Here is a 16,236-nt window from a genome sequence, read left to right as displayed (position 1 = left end):
TTTTGTCACGTCTGTGAAAATCCACCTACATTTGGCTAAGCTATAAGCCTTTAAATCTCACTTCATACATGCTCAATAAAGTCTTCAATTTTAGTAGCTAAAATCTCCAGATTCCATTCTTACTGAGCATGCAGAAATCCCTCTCCCCTCCTAGTGCTGACTTGATTCTGTATGCACCATCTCCACAGAGTGACTGAGCATTCTCCATCTCCTCACAGCTCCTTCATGTGACCAGACTGCATATATACTAGAGGAAGTAACTAAGCATGCTCCCTCTAGTGCAACACTTAAGGAGGCTCAGAAGTACTTTCCCTGTAATTGCTGCTCCAGGCCATGGGGGGCCACACACTGGAAATGAGAGCAGGGAGAATGTCTCTAATGTGCTTTCAATGCCACCCACTGCTGCCATTCAAATGCAGAGGAGACAAAAACTGGAATGGAAGGAGGAAAAGGAATAGACTGAGACAAGGAGTCTAGTGATTCTCAGACTGGAAAGGGGGGTGGGGGTGAAGAAGATTGGGACTGGAAGCTGGTGAGAGAAATAGGAGGTTTCTCAGATCAGATGCGGAACTGGGGACAAAGACTGGGAATGGTTGGACAAGGAGAATGGAACTAGGAACCAGTGCTAAGGGGAACAGGAAATATTTTTGTGGGGGTTATAGGCCTCAGCACATTCACAGAGATGGTATATGAAAATACAGACATGATCCTCAGCTGACTTGGAGCTATCCCAATTTAGTCCAGCTATGGCTCTGGCCTTATATATCCAGTTGGATAATTATTACTTTTTTCCTAAGTATAAATTTCCAGGCAACTGCATGTCTAAAAGTCGGCCATTAACATCTATCTTCCATTTAGCATCCAATCGATGACATTTCAAAGACCCTCCATCTACTCTTATGCTCCGATTTTCATTTCATAGTGTCAACATCACAAAATGCCATTTGGACAGTTATTTCACTTTTGCTAAAATATAAATCTACTACTTTCAGTGTAATTGTAAGTATAATGGGAGCAAACCAGGGTAAAAACATGCTGACAAATTATTCTCTCCTTTTGAAGATTTCAGGGTTCTGATTCACCATGGAGTCACACTGATATAAAACTGGAGTAAAAGAGTGAGGAACAGGAATCTAGCCATCCTTGTGTAGAAATGTATCATAGTGTGGCTCTTTTTTGAAACTTTTTTGTTCACTTACTGGTTAACCTGACCTTGAGCAATTTAGACCTGAAGAAGAGCTCTGCGTAGTTCAAAAGCTTGTCTCTCTCACCAACAGAAGTTGGTCCCATAAAAGATATCACCTCACCCAACTTGCCTCTCTAATATCATGGGGCCAACACAGCTACAACAACACTCCATAGAGCTTATTTTAAAGTAATTTTGTTCTTCTTATGAGATTTGTAAGCACATCTTAATATATTAAGAACACCAATACGAAACTGGGAGGACTGGAGTTTAAGTAAGGAGAGTTTTTCAATGTAGATTTAATGACGTGACTTTAAAGGTTTGCACCAAGTGTTTTTAATTCCAGAAGACGCCAACCTTATATTTACATAATGTACATATATAGAAAATGACACTTGATATACACCTTGAATGGTCTATAATATCTATAATCACCTTTCAGTTTCTTTCCAATTTCTGTTTTGTAATACAAAGTGCTGTTTTTCCTTTGGGAGAGGAGTCATCTACTAACAAATGGCTTTTCACTGAGAATATGTTTAACTGTAACGGTCACATTCTCCAAATATTTCTTAGAGTCTAAAAGCAGATTTCAAAACCAAACCAAACCAGAAGTAAGTGTGATGTGGTGAAGGAAAATTTGTTCAGTTCTGCTGCAACTTCTGAGCTGACTGAATGGTATGCATAGTTTACACCTGTAAACACAGAGTGGGTAATATGAACTGCTTGATCAACAAATCCCAATAAAGTGCCCATAGTTTAGAAAGTTGTACTTCAACTAAAACGGTTTAGATATTTTTAAACATTTAGCAAACTTCTCCCAACTTGTGCCACAATCATTTATATGGCCTGGGGGAAAAAAATGTATTTGTGCTCAATGCTGGTTTTTACTGCGAGTTACATTCTATTTAGATTAATGCCTACTGGGTGAGAAATCTCTTAATAGACTAGTCTTTTCCCAAGTCAAAGAGTGGACCGCAAGAAATACTTCTTTTAACTATCATTTAAAATAGCTTGTGTACTATGCAATAGCTACAAAGTAAAACAGTTGTTCTCCATTCATTATTTTAACTAAAAATACTCCAAATAATGGCCACCCTTACTTGTCTTGAATAATAAATAGTAACCAGAGTAGATTCCTCGACTTTGGTGCAGCTACTTATGTGAGTAAGTACTGGAACATTATGGGCCCAAGTAATGATGCTAAAATACTTGCCCAGCAGACCTGTGCTCAAGGGCTTATACGTTTCTGGTAAAATAACGGTTAGGCCTGATATATTTCATCCTTGCTCTCATCTTGTAGTTCATGTAACTTCATGTAAGTTTTGTTAAGCCATTTTTAGGTATCTACCTTGGGTTGGATTTAAAACTTCTCACTTGGCCTGTCTCGTGCATAATCTTCCATGGTGCGCAAATCAAAATGAATGAGTGAAATGTATGTACTGCCCAACCACAGTGCTGTTTTCTTACTGATCACCATGCACACCAAAAACCAGATTTTGATTTTCTTTACACCCATATATATCTCAGTAGCTCCTTTGCACTTGTGCCAGTGTAACCGAGGGCTTCTGTAAAGAAAGTAATAAACTACACATTCATAGCAACAACATAGCCATGGCCCAGATCACACCCCACCACTGGAAAAAGAAGAACACAACAGTGGGTGAGGTGCTCCTTGCATAGTACCCAATCCAAATTGGAGGATTGGGCCAAAAGAAATCTGATGAGGTTCAATAAGGATAAGTGCAGGGTCCTGCACTTAGGACGGAAGAACCCAATGCACCGCTACAGACTAGGGACCGAATGGCTAGGCAGCAGTTCTGCGGAAAAGGACCTAGGGGTGACAGTGGACGAGAAGCTGGATATGAATCAGCAGTGTGCCCTTGTTGCCAAGAAGGCCAATGGCATTTTGGGATGTATAAGTAGGGGCATAGCGAGCAGATCGAGGGACGTGATCGTTCCCCTCTATTTGACATTGGTGAGGCCTCATCTGGAGTACTGTGTCCAGTTTTGGGCCCCACACTACAAGAAGGATGTGGATAAATTGGAGAGAGTCCAGCGAAGGGCAACAAAAATGATTAGGGGTCTGGAACACATGACTTATGAGGAGAGGCTGAGGGAGCTGGGATTGTTTAGCCTGCAGAAGAGAAGAATGAGGGGGGATTTGATAGCTGCTTTCAACTACCTGAAAGGGGGTTCCAAAGAGGATGGCTCTAAACTGTTCTCAATGGTAGCAGATGACAGGACAAGGAGTAATGGTCTCAAGTTGCAGTGGGGGAGGTTTAGATTGGATATTAGGAAAAACTTTTTCACTAGGAGGGTGGTGAAACACTGGAATGCGTTACCTAGGGAGGTGGTGGAATCTCCTTCCTTAGAGGTTTTTAAGGTCAGGCTTGACAAAGCCCTGGCTGGGATGATTTAACTGGGAATTGGTCCTGCTTCGAGCAGGGGGTTGGACTAGATGACCTTCTGGGGTCCCTTCCAACCCTGAGATTCTATGATTCTATGATTCTATACCCTTCCATAAGGATTCCCTCCCATCATATAGACCCATATAAAAGGCACATAGCTCCATCTGCCCATTCTATTCCCCTCCTCTCCTCTCCACCCCACCCCCCCACTACAAAAAAAATCAGTGGGGCCAGCTTGAAAACCTGGTGCCTTCTCAGTGGTCCTCAAAGAGCTCCTGTGCCTGCTGTGTACCCGGCTTTGGCATCTGGCAGGGTCTTTGCCCCAGCTCCCTGGCAGTGCAGCTATGCTGGCAGTGCAACTGCAGGACTAGTAACTCCTGGCTGCAGCTGCCCCTGGGACCACTGAGGGAGCTAAACAGAAAAGATGCTGCAGCTCAGGTTCTATTATCTTTTTTTAGGGCTGTTGATTAATCATGGTTAACTCAGACGATTAATGCAAAAAAAATTACAATTAAAAAAATTGATCACAATTAATCACAATTTTAATCACACTGTTAAACAATAGAATACCAATAGAAATGTATTAACTATTTTGGATGTTTTTCTACATTTTCATATACATTGTATTCTGTGTTGTAATCAAAGTGTATATTATTTTTATTACAAATATTAGCACTGTAAAAATGATAAACAAAAGAAATAGTATTTTTCAGTTCACCTCATGCAAGTGCTGTAATGCACTCTCTTTGACATGAAAGTGTAACTTACAAATGTAAAACTTCAGAGCCTACAAGTCCACTCAGTCCTACTTCTTGTTCAGCCAATCACTAAGACAAACACATTTATTTCCATTTACAGAAGATAATGCTGCCCTCTTTTTATTTGCAATGTCACCAGAAAGTGAGAACAAGCATTTGCATGGCACTTTTGTAGCCGGCATTGCAAGGTATTTGCATGCCAGATATGCTAAACATTCATATGCCCCTTCATGCTTCGGTCACCATTCCAAGAGGACTTGCTTCCATGCTGATGACGCTCATTTAAAAAAAATGTGTTAATTACATTTGTGACTGAACTCCTTGGGGGAAAATTGTATGTCGCCTGCTCTGTTTTACCCACATTCTGCCATATAGTTCATGTTATAGTAGTCTGGGATGATGACCCAGCACATGTTCATTTTAAGAACACTTTCACAGCAGATTAGACAAAACACAAAGAATGTACCAATGTGAGATTTCTAAAGATAGCGACAGCACTCAACCCAAGGTTTAAGAACCTGAAGTGCCTTCCCAAATCTGAGAGGGATGAGGTGTGGAGCATGCTTTCAGAAGTCTTGGAGAGCAAACCTACTATGCGAAACTACAGAATCCGAACCACCAAAAAAGAAAATCAGCTTTCTGCTGGTAGCATCTGTCTCAGATTATGAAAATGAACATGCGTTGGTTCACACTGCTTCGAATTGTTATCGATCAGAACCCTTTACCAGCAAGGACACATGTCCTCTGGAATGATGGTTGAAGCATGAAGGGACATATGAATCTTTAGCACATCTGGCACATAAATATCTTGCAACACTGGCTACAACAGTGCAATGAGAATTCCTGTTCTCACTTTCAGGTGACATTGTAAACAAGAAGCGGGCAGCATTATCGCCTTCAAATGTAAACAAAATTGTTTGTCTGAGCACTTGGCTGAACTAGAAATAGGACTGAGTGGACTTATAGGCTCTGAAGTTTTACATTGTTTTGTTTTTGAATGCATGTCATAAATATAAAGGGAAGGGAAATTACCTTTCTGTCCCCAGTGCTATAAAATCCCTCCTGGCCAGAGGCAAAACCCTTTCCCCTGTAAAGGGTTAAGAAGCTCAGATAACCTCACTGTCACCTGACCAAAATGACCAATGAGGAAACAAGATACTTTCAAAGATGGAGGTGGGGGAACAAAGGATCTGTCTGTCTGTCTGTGTGATGCTTTTGCCGGGAACAGATCAGGAATGCAGCTCAGAACTCCCGTAAAAAGTTAGTAAGTAATCTAGCTAGAAATGCATTTGATTTCTTTTGTTTAGCGCCTAGTAAAATAGCTGTGCTGAATGGAATGCATATTCCTGTTTTTGTGTCTTTTTGTAACTTCAGGTTTTGCCTAGAGGGATTCTCTATGTTTTGAATCTGATTACCCTGTAAGGTATTTACCATCCTGATTTTACAGAGGTGATTCTTTTACATTTTCTTTAATTAAACTTTATCTTTTAAGAACCTGATTGCTTTTTCATTGTTCTTAAGATCCAAGGGTTTGGGTCTGTGTTCATCTATGCAAATTGGTGAGGATTTTTATCAAGCCTTCCCCAGGAAAGGAGGTGTAGGGCTTGGGGGGATATTTTGGGGGAAGACGTCTCCAAGTGGACTCTTTCCCTGTTTTGCTGGTGGTGGGAACATAGGGTTCAAGGACAAGGCAAAGTTTGTACCTTGAGGAAGTTTTTAACCTAAGCTGGTAAGAATAAGCTTAGGGGGTCTTTCATGCAGGTCCCCACATCTGTACCCTAGAGTTCAGAGTGGGGAAGAAACCTTGACATGGTGGCAGAGTGGTGGGATCATTTTGAGATTTTTTTTTTTATCATTTTGAGATCATTTTTGAACCAGAAGCACGGCAAGATTTTTAAAAGGGAGGTTCCCCCACCTCCATCTTTGTAAAAGAGGATTGCAGCTGTAAATTCTATATCTCTGCCTGGGAGACAGAGCAGCAGGCATAACAAAGGAATCTTTTTTTTTTGAGCTGGAGTTTCCTCTACCTAAAGGCAGGGTAGTTAACCTCCTGCAGGTAAATTCACAAGTTGTTCACAGACCTGAAGAGGTTTTGTTTTTTTGTTTTTTTATTTTAGGCTAAGAGCAGCTAGAGGGTTTTTCTGTCTATTTGCCTGGAGACAAAGGATTTTTCTGTAGGCTGAGAATAGCTATCAGAGAATATACGTATCAGGTTACAGCACAGCAAAATTTTACAAGCCAGGGCTTTTTTTGTTGTTGTTTTTTGTAGTTTTCTTTCTAACTCTCGGGTGTAAAGTTAGTTAAAAACAGAGAGGCTAAGATGACAGAAACCAAGGCACAACACAAACTGGAGTTAACAGACTGGAGGCAACGAAAGAGGCAGAAAAAGCCCTAGAGGCTGCCAACAGGAGAGCTATGGAGGCAAGGGAAAAAGAAATGGAGGCAAGGGACAAAGAGCTGGAGGAGAAGGAAAAAGAGAGGAAGCATGCATTGGAGATGGAGAAGGCAAAGGCTCAGCAGAATATACCAACAAACCCTAGCAATCCTTCTCCAGGTACCACTTCCCATCCCAGACAGTTCCCCACCTACAAGGCAAGCGATGATACCGAGGCCTTCCTAGAAAACTTTGAAAGGGCCTGCCTTGGGTATAGCATCTCTACAGACCAGTACATGGTTGAGCTCAGGCTGCAGCTCAGTGGACCCTTAGCCGAGGTGGCAGTTGAAATGCCTAAGGAACACATGAACAAGTATGAACTGTACAAAACCCAGAGGAGAGTCAGAATGGGGCTAACACCCGAGCATTCCCATCAGCGGTTCAGAGCCCTAAGGTGGAAATCAGATGTGTCATTTACCCAACATGCCTACCACATTGTGAAACATTGGGATGCCTGGATATCAGGAGCAAGTGTTAAATCTCCAGAAGATTTGCCCTTCCTAATGCAAATGGAGCAGTTCTTGGAGGGTGTTCCTGAGGAAATAGAAAGATACATCCTAGATGGGAAGCCCATAACTGTAATCGAGGCGGGGGAGATTGGAGCAAATGGGTGGAGGTGGCAGAAAAGAAAAAAACTGGTCGCAATGGGAACAGATACCAGAAGGGACAACCTCAGACCACACCCTACTACTGGGGGCAAGGACGCAACTACACACCAAGGAACACTCCAGACACCTTATCGTCCCGCCACACTGTTCTCCAGCAACCCACCTTACCCCAGTGATCCGTCAGCTGGATGATGTTTTAAACGTAAGGAGCCAGGACTTATAAAGGCCAACTGCCCCAAGAACCCCAACAGATTACAATTCATCGCACCAGAATCACACCACAGGTCCTCAGACCCAGATACCTCCCAGATACCCTCAGAGCGGAGAGAAACTGTGAGTGTGGGTGGGAAGGTCACAGCGTGGAGGGACACTGGAGCACAAGTATCGGCTATCCACCAGTCCTTAGTGGACCCCAATTTAATCGACCCAGAGGTCCAAGTGATGATTAAACCCTTCAAGTCAAACTCTTTTGACTTGCCTACAGCCAAGTTGCCAGTCCAGTACAAGGGCTGGTCAGGAACGTGGACTTTTGCAGTCTATGATGATTATCCCATCCCCATGCTGTTGGGAGAAGACTTGGCCAATCATGTGAAGCTAGCCAAGAGAGTGGGAATGGTCACCCGCAGCCAGGCTAAGCAAGCTGTCACACCTAGCTCTATTCTGGAAATTTCTACCAGGACCTGGTCAGAGGTGATGGAACTGGACCCCATGCCAACGTCAGCAACAGCAATAGTAGATCCAGTCCCAGAGACCCAGACAGAGCCAGTCCCAGAACAGAACTGATGGAACAACCAGCACCAGAACCAGTGCCAGCACTGAATCCAGTGCTTGCAATCCCAACACCAGAGGGCCCCACCGAACCTGAACCAACAGCAGCCCATAACCCTACACAAGAGGCTCAGCAGGAGCCTGAACCCCAACATAGTGCACCAGCAGAGAGCGGTTCACGGTCAACGGAAACAGCCCCATCCCCTACATCGCTTCCAGAGGGACCAATCCCAGGTCCACAATCCAATGAGGAACTGATGTCTCCAGCATCAAGGGAACAGTTCAAGACCAAACAAGAAGCAGATGAAAGCCTCCAGAGAGCTTGGATGGTGGCATTGAGCAACCCACTGCCTCTCAGCTCTTCTAATCGATCCAGGTTTGTTGTAGAAAGAGGACTTTTATACAAGGAAACTCTTTCTGGGGGACACCAGGAAGACTGGCATCCTCAGAGACAGTAGGTAGTTCCAACTAAGTACCGGGTAAAGGTATTAAGCTTAGCCTAGTGGCCATGCTGGGGTGAACAGAACCAAAGACCATTTGGGAAAGTGATTCAACTGAGAGGGAATGGGCAAGGATGTTTCTACCTATGTCCGGTCTTGTGAGGTATGCCAAAGAGTGGGAAAGACCCAAGACCAGGTCAAAGCCCCTCTCCAGCCACTCCCCATCATTGAGGTTCCAGTTCAGCGAATAGCTGTGGATATTCTGGGTCCTTTTCCGAAAAAGACACCAGAGGAAAGCAGTACATACTGACTTTCATGGATTTTGCCAGCCGATGGCCGGAAGCAGTAGCTCGAAGCAATACCAGGGCTAAAAGTGTGTGCCAGGCACTAACAGACATTTTTGCCAGGGTAGGTTGGCCCTCCGACATCCTCACAGATGCAGGAACTAATTTCCTGGCAGGAACTATGGAAAGTCTTTGGGAAGCTCATGGGGTGAATCACTTGGTTGCCACCCCTTACCATCATCAAACAAATGGCCTGGTGGAGAAATTTAATGGGACTTTGGGAGCCAGGATACGTAAATTTGTAAATGAGCACTCCAATGATTGGGACCTAGCGTTGCAGCAGTTGCTCTTTGCCTAAATAGCTGTACCACATCCCAGTTTAGGGTTTTCACCATTTGAACTTGTATATGGCCGCGAGGTTAAGGGGCCATTACAGTTGGTGAAGCAGCAATGGGAGGGGTTTACACCTTTCCAGGAACTGACATTCTGGACTTTGGAGCCAACCTACAAAACACCCTCCGAACCTCTTTAGTCCTTGCTAAAGAAAACCTACAAGATGCTCAAAAACAGCAAAAAGCCTGGTATGATAAACATACCAGAGAGCGTTCCTTCAAAGTAGGGGACCAGGTCATGCTCTTAAAGGCGCTCCAGGCCCATAAAATGGAAGCGTCGTGGGAAGGGCCATTCAAGGTCCAAGAGTGCCTGGGAGCTGTTAATTATCTCATAGCATTCCCCACCTCCAACCAAAAGCCTAAGGTGTACGATATTAATTCTCTAAAACCCTTTTATTCCAGAGAATTAAAGGTTTGTCAGTTTACTGCCCAGGGAGGAGATGACGCTGAGTGGCCTAACGGTGTCTACTACAAAGAGAAAAGTGATGGTGGCGTGGAAGAGGTGAACCTCTCCATGACCCTTGGGCATATGCAGCGACAGCAGATCTAGGAGCTGTGCACTAGCTACGCGCCAACATTCTCAGCCACCCCAGGACTGACTGAACGGGCATACCATTCCATTGACACAGGGAATGCTTACCCAATTAAAGCCCAACCTTACCGGGTATCTCCTCAAGCTAAAACTGCTATAGAATGGGAGATCCAGGATATGTTACAGATGGGTGTAATCCGCCCCTCTGAAAGTGCATGGGCATCTCCAGTGGTTCTAGTTCCCAAACCAGATGGGGAGATACGTTTTTGCGTGGACTACCGTAAGCTAAATGCTGTAACTCGCCCAGACAACTATCCAATGCCACGCACAGATGAACTATTAGAGAAACTGGGATGAGCCTAGTTCATCTCTACCTTGGACTTAACCAAGGGGTACTAGCAGGTACCGCTAGATGAATCCGCCAAGGAAAGGTAGCTTTCACCACACATGTGAGGCTGTATGAATTTAATGTGCTCCCTTTAGGGCTGCGGAATGTACCCGCCACCTTCCAAAGACTTGTAGATGGTCTCCTAGCAGGATTAGGAGAATATGCAGTCGCCTACCTTGATGATGTGGCCATATTTCCTGGAACATCTAAAAAAAGTCTTTGAGTGCATAAGGGAGGCAGGGCTAACTGTTAAAGCTAAGAAGTGTCAAATAGGCCTAAACAGAGTGACTTACCTTGGACACCAAGTGGGTCAAGGGACTATCAACCCCCTACAGGCCAAACTGGATGCTATTCAAAAGTGGCCTGTCCCAAAGTCAAAGAAACAGGTCCAATCCTTCTTAGGCTTGGCTGGATATTACAGACGATTTGTACCGCAATACAGCCAAATCGCTGCCCCACTGACAGACCTAATCAAAAAGAAACAGCCAAATGCCATTCAGTGGACCGAAGAGTGTCAGAAGACCTTTAACGAGCTTAAAGCGACACTCATGTCTGACCCTGTGCTAAGGGCCCCAGACTTTGACAAACCATTCCTAGTAACCACAGATGCATCTGAGCATGGTGGGGAAGCAGTCTTAATGCAGGAAGGACCGAACCAAGAGTTCCATCCTGTCATGTTTCTCAGCAAGAAGCTGTCTGAGAGGGAAAGCCACTGGTCAATCAGTGAAAAGGAATGTTACGCCATTGTCTACGCTCTGGAAAAGCTACGCCCATACGTTTGGGGACGGCGTTTCCACCTGTAAACCAACCATGCTGTGCTACAGTGGCTTCATACTGTCATGGGAAATAAAAGGGTTTTGCCTCTGGCCAGGAGGTATTTTATAGCACTGGGGACGGAAAGGTGGTTACCCTTCCCTTTATATTTATAACAATGCAGTTGGGTTTTTTTTTATATAATTCTACATTTGTAAGTTCAATTTTCATAATAAAGAGATTTCTCTACAGTACTTGTGTTAGGTGAACTGAAAATACTATTTCTCTTAGGGTTTTTTGACAGTGCAAATACTTGTAATCAAAAATAAATATAAAGTGAGCACTGTACACTTTGTATTTTGTGTTGTAATTAAAATCAATATATTTGAAAATGTAGAAAACGTTCAAAAACATTTCAATAAAAGGTATTCTTTTATTATTTAACAGTGTGATTAATCACGATTAACTTTTTTAATCACTTAACAGCCCTACTTTTTTGCCTAATTTCCATGAAGCTGTAAGGGGAAGGGTATGGTGTCACTCCCCTCCCCTGTACTCACATCCTCCCGGATCTTCATGCCCCATTCCTCCCCATCTCCTGCACAGACCCTACACAACGCATAAAAGCCTTTACAAGTTCCATAAGGAAAAAAGGGGAGGATGAATTATTCTGTACACACAGCTGTGTCAGTTCCATGTGCAAGTGTGTGGGGGGGGAGAGATACGCACACATGGTTCCTGGAAAGTGCAAGATGGTTAAGTAACCCTTTAATATTGTCCATTTAAAATAAATGTTAAAATAAACTTTCAAGACTAACTCACATTGCTGCTTTCTGGCTAGTAGGAGTCGTGTTTCAAATAGTATTGTGGTGAGTAGGTTTATATTTATATTTATATTTATAATATATTTATATTTCAGGATACTCAGTTGAACTGAAGCATCATCATAATATAGGAGTACTATACCGTAAGTTAAGGATTGATCCTCCTCTCACTGAAGTCAATGGTAATGGCAATGATGTAAGTTCAGGCTCTTACAGTCCAGTGTTGGCTAGTCAAATTATAATGTGGGTGACTAGGCCTACCCGTAGACCTCACACACTTATGCACAGGGCCAATATTAGGATTTTGTTGAGTATCAGCAAGGGGAATCTTTGCTCTAAATTAAAAAAATCTAAACTGACTTCCATCCACCTGTGCTTCACAAAATTCATGGAAGAGTCCTGCTCAGTCATAGGGTGGCTGGGTGGCAGGCATCCTAAAAGTCATTTTGGGTTTTTTTCACCAAAGTCATGGCCACTACAAACATGCAGTATCATTATGGTGGTAAGACTAGGTCAGAAGCAGATTTTTTAAATGAACAGTTCACAAAACAAGAATTAGTATGTAGTAAATGCATAGCTACCCAAAATACCAATCATAATTCCCTCATTCCCAATGCCGTATGATATAGGATGTTGTAATCTGCCTCTCACTTCGCTCTGAGAAATGAATGTGTTTTTGTGCGAAAGTTTCACTTAACAAAATGTTTGCCTTTTTTTAATCTTTCAACAACAAAAATTCAACAAAATTTCCATTTGTTTTGCAATTATAAAAATACCAATTTCTCTTGACCTTTTTTTTAAAAACTTTTCCATTTCTTTTTCCATTGGAAATAAAATGAGAAAGCATTTAAAAAATAGGACAATTGGATTTTTCCATCCAAAAAGAAATTTAAACATTCAAAAGAAAAAAAATGTTTGGAATCTAAAAAACCCCCTCACTTTTTCCCAGCGCTTTTGGTGAAACACTTATCTTTTTTTCAGTCTGCTCCTCCTGTCAGCTGGTTCCTTCAACCACTATGGTTCACCACAGCCAGCTGAGGTGTTTTTAAACACCATCATCTTTCTCTGCGTTAGTTGATAAGTGATATTTGAAAAGGTGTTAATTAATACACAGTAGTTAATACATTTGCTAAAGCTTCTAGTCTAGACACAGCTCAAAAGTCTGATTTTTCAGCATGTAAGCATCTCTATGAAATGCAGTAAACACACTTTGTGAAATGCATGCCACTTTTTAGTCAGTGTTTGAAAAACATAAAACAGTCAATCTGAGAACAAAAGCAACTCAGACCTTGGTCTTGGAATGCCTAATTACTAATTTTTATTTACAGAACACTCTATTCCTGAAGGTCCCTTCACAGTTATTAGTATGAAATACAGATGGAAAATAATGTGAATCATTGTATTTTATCCCTTATCTTAACTCTTATTAGTTTTTGTCTACACTAGCACTTTTGTCAGTAAAACTTTTGTCAGTCAGAGGTATGAAAAAACACACCCCTGACTGACATAAGGTTCACTGACAAAAGTACTGGAGTGGGCAGTGCTATGTTGGTGGGTGATGCTCTCCCGCTGACATAGCTACCACTGCTCGTTGGGGGTGGTTTAATTATGCTGGCAGGAGAGCTCTCTCCCACCAGCATAGAACATGGGAGACCTTACATGGAGCAACTACAGTGGTACAGATGTGCCACTGTAAGGTCTGTAATGTAGACACAGCCTTAATCACATACATTTTCAGAAGAGAACTGGTCTGAGTACAGCTCACACCTGAATAAACAATCAAAGGGCATGTCTACACTTACCTCTGGAGTGATCGATCCAGCGGTGATCGATTTATCGCGTCCAGTGAAGATGCAATAAATCGACTGCCGAGCGCTCTCCCGTCGACTCCGGTACTCCACCAGAGCAAGAAGCGTAGGTAGAGTCGACAGGGAGTCGACCTGCCACAGTGAAGACACCTCGGTAAGTAGATCTAAGTATGTTGACTTCAGCTACTTTATTCACTTAGCTGAAGTTGTGTAACTTAGATATTTCCACCTCCCTCCCCCCCAGAATAGACCAGGCCAAAGAGTACTGTAGCCTCCTTTGGATCCAAGCAAAAGGCACCTGGAACTTTGAGAGGAAGACATTGAATTAGAAGGTACTGCTCTACCTTGTCTGCAAGAGGATTCCTGAAACCAACACTGGAATTGTGCATTTGAAGGGAACAATTATGGATGGATTTATTTTAACTTCCTGTCATGAGAAAGAATTTCATGCTGGTGAGAGTCCTGACAACTCCAACCATTATGAGGTATGCAGCCAGTGACTGCATATTCCTGAGTGCTGTCAGAGTGAGGAAGTATTGGTCTAGAATGGCAGCTATCTTGCCATTGGTTATCCTGCAGGGTCTATTGGCTAATTTCATCCACTGGTTACTGTATGTTTCCAGCATGCAGTTAAAGAAGTTTCTCCAAAGTTACAATCATCAAACAAGGCAGTAACGTTTAAGGCAAACCATAGCATTTTGGACAGTTATACTAGAGAACTCTTAGGTTTTGTTCTCTCTATTAGGAGAATGGACATTTCCCAGATTGTTAGGTATTTTTTTCCTTGTGTCCTCAGAGACATAACAGATCGGAGTAATTTAGGGCTGAAACTTAAGGGCTCATATTTTCTTTATGAGAAAATGCATGTAGTTTTCAACCCCCCCCCAAAAAAAGTAATCTACTTTTATTAGGTTCATTCTCAGTTTCCCCCACTGAGGGATTCTCACAGGACCTAAAACATTTGCGCTAAACTCCTCCATGTAGCCTGTTTCACTTGTTCCATCTATTTTTATATTGTAACTAGCTGCCTTTCCCCTTTCATTGTAATTCTGGGTTTGCCCTAATAATGTTAAATTACATGTTTTGGGTTTAACAGGCATTCTATTTTATTCTTCTGTGTTTTGCTGCCACAAAGAAAACATATGGCACAACATTCTCACACCAGAAACTTAACACAATTGATTTATCAGAATATATTATTATTCAGCATTTGCAAGCCTCATAAACTTTTAGCGTGAAATATTGAAGCACACCCAGTCAATCAACTGAAAACATTTCATTTCAAAAACATGGAAAATGTTAACAGGTATATGCATAGACACAGAGAGATGGGGCAGATCTCAGCCAGTATAACACAAATGTCTAGAGAAGGCCATGGTGGCATAACTAAGATGAATAGGGTGGTACTGAAGAAGGAAAAACTTAGGCTGGATATCAGGAAAATGCTCTTAAAACTGAGATTGATTAAAACATGCTTTGATGTGTGAGCATGACAGGCCTTGGATATGGCGATCAGCATTTACAGACAAACGTAAAGTATATCAGAACTATCCCAGCCTGTTTCTGTTCTTCAAAAGGTAAATAAAAGTCCGTGATAATGAACTCTTCTCTGAAGTAGAATACAAGGCACCAACACATTCCTTATGTGTGAGTGGGGATGGAGGGTTGCTTGTATCACAATGTCATCAGATTTCTCTTAAGAGAAAGACAAAAAGAAAACTCCACTTTCTTAGGTGCATATTAGTCATACCCTACTCCCATCACATCCTATTAGCCTCAAACATGTTTGGTGATTAATTTATGTAGCAGTATAATTACTGGTGAATGGAAATTAAGATATTTGACTTCAATAGATTTTATGCAAAGATAAATTGAGCTGCTTTCCAGATGACTGTCAGTTCAACCCGCTGAATATACAAAACCGATGACTTGCTTCATTTTTCAAGTCACATTACACTGCAAGAATCTTTAAAGCAAAGGCAGGCTGCCATTATGTTTAGCTTTGAGTGGTTGTAATTAGAGTGACCTCGAATTTTTCAGAACTACTTCATCTTAAGAAACATAGACTTATTTGTGTTGACCTCTGTAGCTGCCAAACTGCACAAGTGTATGGGACTAAAAAGATAAATTAACTTAGTGGCACCTTCAAAATGGTATTGATTCAGGAAGTACAATGGTGGGCAAATGCTTCCTTAAAGGAAAACTTTATTAAAGGAAAACTTAATGCTTCCTTAAAGGAAAACTTTACTATATTCTGTTAAATCCATGGAATAAATATAATAAACTAGTAACTCAGTCATTTCTAATATGATTTAACAAATTTAATTTGATTTTTTTGTGGAAATAATGCCATTAAAAAGAGGTACCCAGGTAGGATGAAAAGGTGACTATTTTCAGAAAAAATCAATACATGAATTTCAGGTTTCTGCAAGATTTTATTTCTTTATTCCTTTTCTATTTGTTGTCCTTTTATGGAAACAACCATATTCCTCATGGCATTTACATTTTAGAGAAGGCCTCTGTGAAGTTAGGACCTATGAAGTATAAATCCAAAACTGAATCTGAATATTAAATTGGTCAGGGTTGATTCATAGATTCCAAGGCCAGGAGGCACAATTAGATCATCTAGTCTGACCTCCTGCAATACACAGAC

Source organism: Lepidochelys kempii, chromosome 5 (assembly GCF_965140265.1).
Source record: "Lepidochelys kempii isolate rLepKem1 chromosome 5, rLepKem1.hap2, whole genome shotgun sequence".
NCBI classification, from domain to species: Eukaryota; Metazoa; Chordata; order Testudines; family Cheloniidae; genus Lepidochelys; species Lepidochelys kempii.
Note: the sequence above shows the minus strand (reverse complement) of the source record.